Source organism: Bubalus kerabau, chromosome 5 (assembly GCF_029407905.1).
Source record: "Bubalus kerabau isolate K-KA32 ecotype Philippines breed swamp buffalo chromosome 5, PCC_UOA_SB_1v2, whole genome shotgun sequence".
Classification (NCBI taxonomy): Eukaryota; Metazoa; Chordata; class Mammalia; order Artiodactyla; family Bovidae; genus Bubalus; species Bubalus kerabau.
The window spans coordinates 47,086,325-47,095,664 of NC_073628.1; positions in this window are offsets into that span (position 1 = coordinate 47,086,325).

Consider the following 9,340-nt stretch of genomic DNA (forward strand, 5'->3'; position numbering starts at 1 on the left):
AAGGAAAGGTGACAGGAGAACCTGGGAAATACACATTCCGATTCATTTAAGTTTGGAGGTGTTTGTTAGAGAAAATTAGCCTGTCCTCTAATTTGTTTGAGAGATTTTCACTTGCCTGAAATATATGTAAGAAGTGAACTCCTGGTTTCATGGAATTTAACACATTACAAATTGTGTAATTTTTTCACATTTCAGACATCATTTATCCCAAGGCCATGTTGGTATTCAGTCGCTAAGCCATGTCCAACTCTTTCTGATTCCATGGACTGAAGTACACCAAGCTTCCCTATCCATCACTATCTCCTAGGGTTTGCTCAAATTCCTTCCTTTGAGTCAGTGATACTATCTAACCATCTTATTCTTTGCAACACTCTTCTTCTTTTGCCTTCAATCTTTCCCAGCATCAGGGTCTTTTCCAATGAATCAGTTCTTCGCATGAGATGGTCATGACTCCTGGAAAAACCATAGCTTTGACTAGATGAACCTTTGTAGGGAAAGTGATGTCTTTGGTTTTTAATACACCATCTTGTTGTTATTCAGTTGCTCAGTTGTGTCCAACTGTTTACAACCCCACCAACTGCATCACACCAGTCTTCCCTGTCCTTCACTATCTCCCTGAGTTTGCTCAAACTCATATCCATTGAGTCGGTGATGCCATCCAACCATCTCATTCTCTGTCATCCCCTTTTCCTCCTGTCCTCAATCTTTCCCAGCATCAGGGTCTTTTCCAATGAGTCACCTCTTCACATCAGGTGGCCAAAGTATTGGAACTTCATCTTCAGCTGCAGTCCTTCCAATGAATATTAATATACTGTCTAGGTTTGTCATAGCTTTCCCTCCAAGGAGCAAGCGTCTTTTAATTTCATGGCTGCAGTCACCATCTGCGGTGATTTTGGAGCCCAAGAACCAAATCCCAAAGTATTTTCTTTACTTTTCTTTCTTGTGAGGCATGTTATCATTTTGTTTATAGAAATGTGAATTCTCCATCATGTGCATCATTCTTTCAAAAGCAAATCTGTTTTGTTTTTTCAATGTGCAATGTTTATATCATCTAAAGCTTTAATAAGGATTCTTTTTTTAATATTGATTTATTTGGCTGTGCTGGGTCTTAGTTGTGGCATATGGGATCTAGTTCCCTGACCAGGGATCAAACCCTGGCACCCTGGATTGGAAGTACAGTCTTAGCAACTACCACCAAGGAAGTCCCAGTAAGTGATTTTGTATATATGCCTATTTAAATCCTGACTGTCTGAAGAAAGACAAATATCATATATCACTTGTATGTGGAATCTAAAAAAGGGGTACAAATGAACTTGTCTCCAAAACAGACATAGAGTTATAGATATAGAAAACAAAACTATGGTTACCAAGGGGTAAGTGTGTTTGTGTGGGATAAAGTGGGCTATTGGGATCAACATACACACACTACTGTTGCTGCTGCTAAGTCACTTCAGTCGTGTCCGACTCTGTGCGACCCCATGGACTGCAGCCTACCAGGCTTCTCTGTCCATGGGATTCTCCAGTCAAGAACACTGGAGTGGGTTGCCATTTCCTTCTCCAATGCATGAAAGTGGAAAGTGAAAGTGAAGTCGCTCAGTCATGTCCAACTCTTAGCAACCCCATGGACTGCAGCCTACCAGGCTCCTCCATCCATGGGATTTTCCAGGCAAGAGTACTGGAGTGGGGTGCCATTGCCTTCTCCATACACACACTACTATATATAAAATAGATAACTAAAAAGGACCTACTGGATAGCACAGGGAAATCTACTCAATATTCTATAATGGCCTATATGGGGAAATAATCTAAAAAAGAGTGGATATTTGTATAATCAAATCAGTTTGCTATACACCTGAAACTAATTACATGACATTGTAAATCAACTCCAATAAAAACTTTAAAATTAAAAATCCTGACTGTCTTCTTCTAAGTACTATTTTCCATTTTCTTATCACTAGAAACATTATCTTCCATAATATATATTTGCCATCCCTGAAAGTGAAAGTCGCTCAGTCATGTCAGACTCTTTGCAACCCCATGGAATTTTCCAGGCCAGGATACTGGAGTGGTTACCTTTCCCTTCTCCAGGGGATCTTACCAACCCAAGGATCGAACCCAGGTCTCCTGCATTGCAGGTGGATCTTTACCAGCTGAGCCACAGGGGAAGTCTAAGAACACTGGAGTGGGTAGCCTATCCCTTTTCCAGCGGATCTTCCCAACCCAGGAATGGAACTAGGGTCTCCTGCATTGCAGGCAGATTCTTTACTTACTGAGCTATCAGGGAAGCCCATCCCTGAGGAAATCTCAAAAGCAAACCTGTAGAATAAAATTGTAGTATATATAATCATTTCAAATCTCAAAATAATGGAATTTCCTTGGCCTATCAATCTGGAAATCAATTTATGACTTGCCTTTTGTTGACATTACGCTTTATTATTTTCAGCCCTATTATGTTAGCTGTAGTTTGGAAAACTTTGCCAGAATAATATTGTTTATATTCACTCTTTCATTCATTTATTTATTCATTCATTCACCATATTTTTATAGTATTCTATGTTCTAAGCATGTATAAGATAGTGGGAATAATAAAAAATATTTTCCCTTCCCTCTTGGGATTTTCAGTCTAGTAGCATCAAAACAGGGCTTCCCTGATAGCTCAGTTGATTAGGAGACCCCAGTTCGATTCCCAGTTTGAATCACGGAGAACTTATTCTCTGGTTACCCGCTCAGCTGGGTCTCCTGCTGAAGCCCTGCTCTCTGGTCCCAGAATCAAAAAAGCACCTCCTGCCTTAACCCTGCATAGCTAACCCCAGGGAAGCTCCCAGGCTTCAGAGGAATCAGAGCAGTGATCCCCAACCCTGAGGTGTGGATGGCACCAGTCCATGGGCTGGAAGGAGCCAGGCCACGCTGCAGGAGGCGAGCAGCGGGTGAGCAAGCGAAGATCGTCTGCCCTCCCATCCCTCACGTTACCGCCTGCGCCATGCCCCCTCCCAAGTCCATGAAAAACTGTCTGCCATGAACCTGTCCCTAGCACCGAAAAGGCTAGGGACCAGTCCCAAGGATGGAGGCTTTTCTGTGCCTCCATTTCTTGTAGGCCATAATGTTCCCTGAGTTCCAAAGGGCGGATTCAAACAGTTGCTAATCAAGGGAGGGACAGCCAAAAAAATACCTGAGGTAAGATTAAAGGGACCAGAGAAGCTCATCAAGATTAGGGGACAGACTAGCTGAGATGAGATTAAACGAGTGCAAGCCTTGCTCACACCCTAATTTTGTCCTCTGGGGTTGAGGCACATAGTTTATTGAGGCAGAAGCCTGGTATGTCTTCCTTTGCCTGGTAAGGCAATAAAGCTATCCTTTTCTGCTTCACCCAAAACTCTGTCTCTGGGATTTAATTTGGCACAGGTATTCAGAGACCAAGCTTTCCTATACCAGCTGAGGTTGTTTCTATGTAATGATCTCATTTGTCAAATTTTTTAAAGTATTACATTCTTTCAATCTTTCTATAAATTAAACCGTTTAGCCATCTTGTCTTGCTATATATTTTTGGAATAATTTGATGGTTAATTTTAGGTCTGTTATCTATGAATTCCTTGGTTGTTTACATAGATTTTAAGGACTCAGAAAGTAGTTTCCAGGTACTGCTTAGTTTTCTATTTAGTGTAGTTCCTAAAAAGGGTCTCCTGCTCTACACATATAAATATATTACAAGTGGTAATATGTGTATGTGTTAGAAAGAATGTTTAGCAATAGATAAGTAGATAGAGCAGTAAATGATTTGAGAAAAAAAAGAAGTTGGTTTTGAGTGTTGGCAAATGACTCTTCAGAAACCTCTGACTTGGAGCAAGCAATAATGAATGTATCTATAGGAAAGCGACATTTGTAGCTGTGCATAAATATGAGAAATTAAAGTGACCATTCATGGGATATAGAAACTAAGATCAAGAACTGATGGTTTTGAACTGTTGTTGGAGAAGACTCTTGGAGTCCCTTGGATGTCACGGTCTTTGTAGACCACGACCTGGGGACTGCAGTAGACAAGAAGAGGGATGCAGAGGACCCAAGTCTCAAGTGGAACAAGGGTGCTTTATTTGCAGAAACGCATGTTTATATATCTTCATACAAGGCAGTTTTCAGTTCAGTTCAGTTCAGTTGCTCAGTCGTGTCTGACTTTGCGACCCCATGAATTGCAGCATGCCAGGCCTCCCTGTTCATCACCAACTCCCGGAGTTCACTCAAACTCACATCCATCAAGTCAGTGATGCCATCCAGCATCTCATCCTCTGTCATCCCCTTCTCCTCCTGCCTCCAATCCCTCCCAGCATCAGAGTCTTGTCCAATGAGTCAACTCTTCGCATGAGGTGGCCAAAGTATTGGAGTTTCAGCTTTAGCATCATTCCTTCCAAAGAACACCCAGGGCTGATCTCCTTCAGAATGGACTGGTTGGATCTCCTTGCAGTCCAAGGGACTCTCAAGAGTCTTCTCCAACACCACAGTTCAAAAGCATCAATTCTTCAGTGCTCAGCTATCTTCACGGTCCAACTCTCCCATCCATACACGACCACTGGAAAAACCATAGCCTTGACTAGACAGATCTTTGTTGGCAAAGTAATGTCTCTGCTTTTGAATATGCTGTCTAGGTTGGTCATAACTTTCCTTCCAAGGAGTAAGCCTCTTTTAATTTCATGGCTGCAGTCACCATCTGCAGTGATTTTGGAGCCCCCCAAAATAAAGTCCGACACTGTTTCCACTGTTTGCCCATCTATTTCCCATGAAGTGATGGGACCAGATGCCATGATCTTTGTTTTCTGAATGTTGAGCTTTAAGCCAACTTTTTCACTCTCCTCTTTCACTTTACTCAAGAGGCTTTTGAGTTCCTCTTCACTTTCTGCCATAAGGGTGGTGTCATCTGCATATCTGAGGTTACTGATATTTCTCCTGGCAATCTTGATTTCAGCTTGTGTTTCTTCCAGCCCAGCGTTTCTCATGATGTATTCTGCATAGAAGTTAAATAAGCAGGGTCACAGTATACAGCCTTGATAGACTCCTTTTCCTATTTGGAACCAGTCTGTTGTTCCATGTCCAGTTCTAACTGTTGCTTCCTGACCTGCATATAGGTTTCTCAAGAGGCAGGTCAGGTGGTCTGGTATTCCCATCTCTTGAAGATTTTCCACTGTTTATTGTGATCCACACAGTCAAAGGCTTTGGCATAGTCAATAAAGCAGAAATTAGGCAGTAAAAAAAATGAGCAAAACAAAGCCAAGCAAATAGCAATCTTCAAAGGGCCAGAAAGCATTCCGTATCCTGAGTAAGAGGGGCATAACTGAATAGATTACTTTAAGTAAAAGGTCAAGGAAGGGAGTCACTAAAAGGAATCCAAGCAGGTGCCCTTTCTCATGATCTCAGAACTGCGTGTAGCTCTGCCCGCTCCTGTTTTCCAGGAACTGATAAGGAAATGAGAGTCCTTGAGAAACAGCACACAAAAGAAGAACACATTGGATCCCTTAAAGTTGAACATCCCCTGACACTTGGACAGCAAGGAATTTGAATGAGTTCATCCTAAAGGAAAAGAAAGAAAGTGAAGTCGCTCAGTTGTGTCCACTCTTTGCGGCCCCATGGGCTGTAGCTTACCAGGCTCCTCCCTCCATGGGATTTTTCCAGGTAAGAGTACGGGAGTGGGTTGCCATTTCCTTCTCCAGGGGATCTTCCCAACCCAGGGATTGAACCTGGGTCTCCCACATTGTTGGCAAATGCTTTACCATCTGAACCACTAGGGAAGTCCTCCTAAAGGAAATCAACCCTGAATGTTCATTGAAAGAACTGATGCTGAAGGTGAAGCTCCAGTATTTTGGCCACCTGATGGGAAGAACTGACGCCTTAGAAAAGACCCTGTTGCTGGGAAAGATTGAAGGCAGGAGGAGAAGGGGACGACAGTGGATGAGATGGTTGGATGGCATCGCCAACTCAATGGACATGAGTTTAAGCAAGCTCTGGGAATTGGTGATGGACAAGGAAGCAGTCGTGGTGCAGTCCATGGGGTCGCAAAGAATCAAACAGAACTGAACTGAACTGAAATGTTTTTTACAAAAGAAAATGCTAAAAGGATTTGTTTTCTGGTGTTGTCTGTTACGAATGAGAGTTACATCATGGTGGCAAAGAGTTCCTGATAATAGTTTCAAAGAACTTTAGAATAATCCCTTTGTTTTGTTTTTAAATGCAAAGGTGTCAATAATAAAGATAGAAGGGCAAATTTAAAAATGTAGCTATACTCATATAAGTAGACTTTAGTTGAAATCTAACCCATTTTTACAAAAATTAACCCTATTAATTCATATATTTGGAAACTGATTTTTAATGACAAATTCTATTTGAGTTAAAGGACATCAAAGGAAACCACTTAGTTTGTGACTATATCTTGTGTAGGTGCACTTTCCTACATTTTAATCAATGGGTTGCAATAAAGGCATTAAAAAAATTTTTTTTTAATGTTACTTTTATTTATTTTATTTTGGCTGTGCTGAGTCTTAGTTGTAGCACACTGCAACTTTGATATTAGTTGTGGTATATAGGATCTAGTTCCCTCACCAGGGATGGAACCTGGGCGCTCTGCATTGGTTGTGAGGAGTCTTAGCCACTGGACCACCAGAGGAGGCCTTAAAGCATTTTCTAGACCATGGGTGAGGGCAGAAGAAGTACGGATCAGTGGCACTGTGTACATGTCTTCATTTTAACAGCTGTGGTTTTTTTTTTTTTTTTAAATCTTTGATTATCTCTTATAAGGATGCTGTTTTATTAACCATTACATTCTCAAGCTGATAGATTGTCCCTTGAACTGTCAGCTTGCCAGAAAACACTTGTTGAATGAATTAACATAGTTGCTTAGAAAACAACATGTTGCTTGTATTTTGCCTGATCTAGGAGACTTGATGACTTGTGGATTTTAATTTGGGTCAAAAGTGATTTCATACTCCCACACTTCTCAGCAGGGTGATTTTGAACAAGAAATCCTGCCTGGATGGTTGTGACACATGAAATAACAGAAGTAGAGAAGTGCAGTTAGCTGCTCTGTGCTAAGCCAGTCCCTGGCCGGTACTACTGTTGTTTGATTTTTCAGACCAAATAGGACTCACCGCCTGGAGCTATAGGATGTGGAAGTCCAAGCCATTTGGAGGAAACTAACACCAACAACAAAACTGTATTTTTTTATTTTATTTTATTTTTTATACAGGAGGAAAACTGTTGGAGAGGGGGATGACTCTTAGTTGGGAAACCTTTATAATAATTCAAAATCTGACTTTGACTGGAATATTCTGTTTTTGCAACAGTAAAAAGAAATCATCAGTCACAATGCCAAGCTGTTTAACAATGTGAGAAATTTGAGGTGTGGACATGGCCAGCAATATCTTTGAATTCTGAAAGAGCTAAACAGTTTTTGATATGGTGTACGGTATTGTTAATTGATTACCACTGTAATACTGAATTGATGCCTTCCAACTCTGGTGCTGGAGAAGACTCCTGAGAGTCACTTGGACAGCAAGGAGATCTAACCAATCTTAAGAGATGTTAACCCTGAATACTTTGTTGGAAGCACTGATGCTGAAACTCCAGTATTTTGGTCATCTCATGCAAATAGGCAACTCATTGGAAAAGTCCCTGATGCTGGGAAAGATTGAGGGCAGAAGGAGAAGAGGGTGTCAGAGCATGAGACGGCTGGACGGCATCACCAATGAATGATCACGAACTTGGACAAACTCCGGAAGACGGTGGGGGACGGGGGCCTGGCGTGCTGCAGTCCATGGGGGTTGCAGAGAGTCCCAGATGACTGGGCCCCTGAACAACTGTATTGCGAAAGAAAATTTTCCCCTCCTTTTTAAATTGAAGAATAGGTGGTTTGGAGCTTTCCTGGTGACTCAGATGGTAAAGCATCTGCCTGCAATGCAGGAGACCTGGATTGGATCCCTGGGTCGGGAAGATCCCCTGGAGAAGGGAATGACTACCCTGTCCAGTACTTTTGCCTGGAGAATCCCATGGACAGAGGAGCCTGGGAGGCTACAGTCCATGGGGTCACAGACAGAAGGCCACCACGGCAGTCAAGGAGCACAGACGCTTGAGCACGCGTGCATTGGTGACCGACAACCTAGTAAATTCTTCTTCTAGGTGCGGGGAAGGGAGACGGCCAGAGGGGCTGCAGCAGTCACGGGGGTCAAGGCGGGACTCACCGAGCTCAGTAGATCGAGCCGGCGCAGGACTCAGAGGGCGGCCGTGGCGCTTCCCGAGCCCAGGGGCGGCGTGACCCTCCCCTTCGGGAGGAGCGGCAGCCCTGCGCACGGAGAGGCCGGTGGCCGGGGCTCCCCCACCTCCTAAAGGGAACTGAGGCCCGCAGAGGCCGCGGGGGGCCGGGAAGCCTACCCATCTAGGGCCCGGAGGGAAACTTTCCAGCACATACAAAGAAAAAAGATTTAAAAAAAAAAAAAAAAAACTTTCTGCCACACTTTTCTTTTTGCAGAAACATCTTTTCCCGGTTCTTTGAGCAGAGAGCGGGCGTCTGTGTGTGACCTTTTGCTGCATGCCCAAGCCGTGCAAACCAGAGAGCTGTCTCCCTTCCTTTCAGTCAATGCCGAGAAAGAGAAGCGGAAACACAATGCCACAAAATCCCACTCCATTGCGGGTAATGAGTCCAGTTTTAACTTCTCTCCTCATTTCACTTTCCACTTTTCATTTTTCGCAGTCCTCACATAGTTACTGTTTATCGTCGATTCTGAGTTTTCAGTTATCTGTGCGTGAGACATACTATTGACAATTTATCCCGTTTGGGCCGGTGTCAGAATCAATCTAAAAAGTTTAGGTATGCAACAATTCTTGGATCCCTTCCAAAAATAAGGGCATTATTGTGCGTGTGTGCTAAGTCATTTCAGTCGTGTCCAACTCTTTGGGACTCTATAGGCTGTCGCCTGCTAGGCTCCTCTGTCCCTGGGATTCTCAGGCAAAAATACTCGAGTGAGTTGCTGCGCCCTCATCCAGGGATGGAACCCTCATCTCATTTCTCCTGCACTGGCACGCGGTTTCTTTACCACTAGCGCCACCTGCCTGCAAAGGTCGGCCTAGTCAAAGCTATAGTTTTTCCAGTAGTCACGTATGGATGTGAGAGTTTTACCATAAAGCTGAGCGCCCAAGAAATGCTGCTTTTGAACTGTGGTGTTGGAGAAGACTCGTCAGAGTCCCTGGGACTGCAAGGAGATCCAACCAGTCCATCCTAAAGGAGATCAGTCCTGAATATTCATTGTAAAGACTGATGTTGAAGCTGAAACTCCAATACTTTGGCCACCTGGTGCAAAGAACTGAT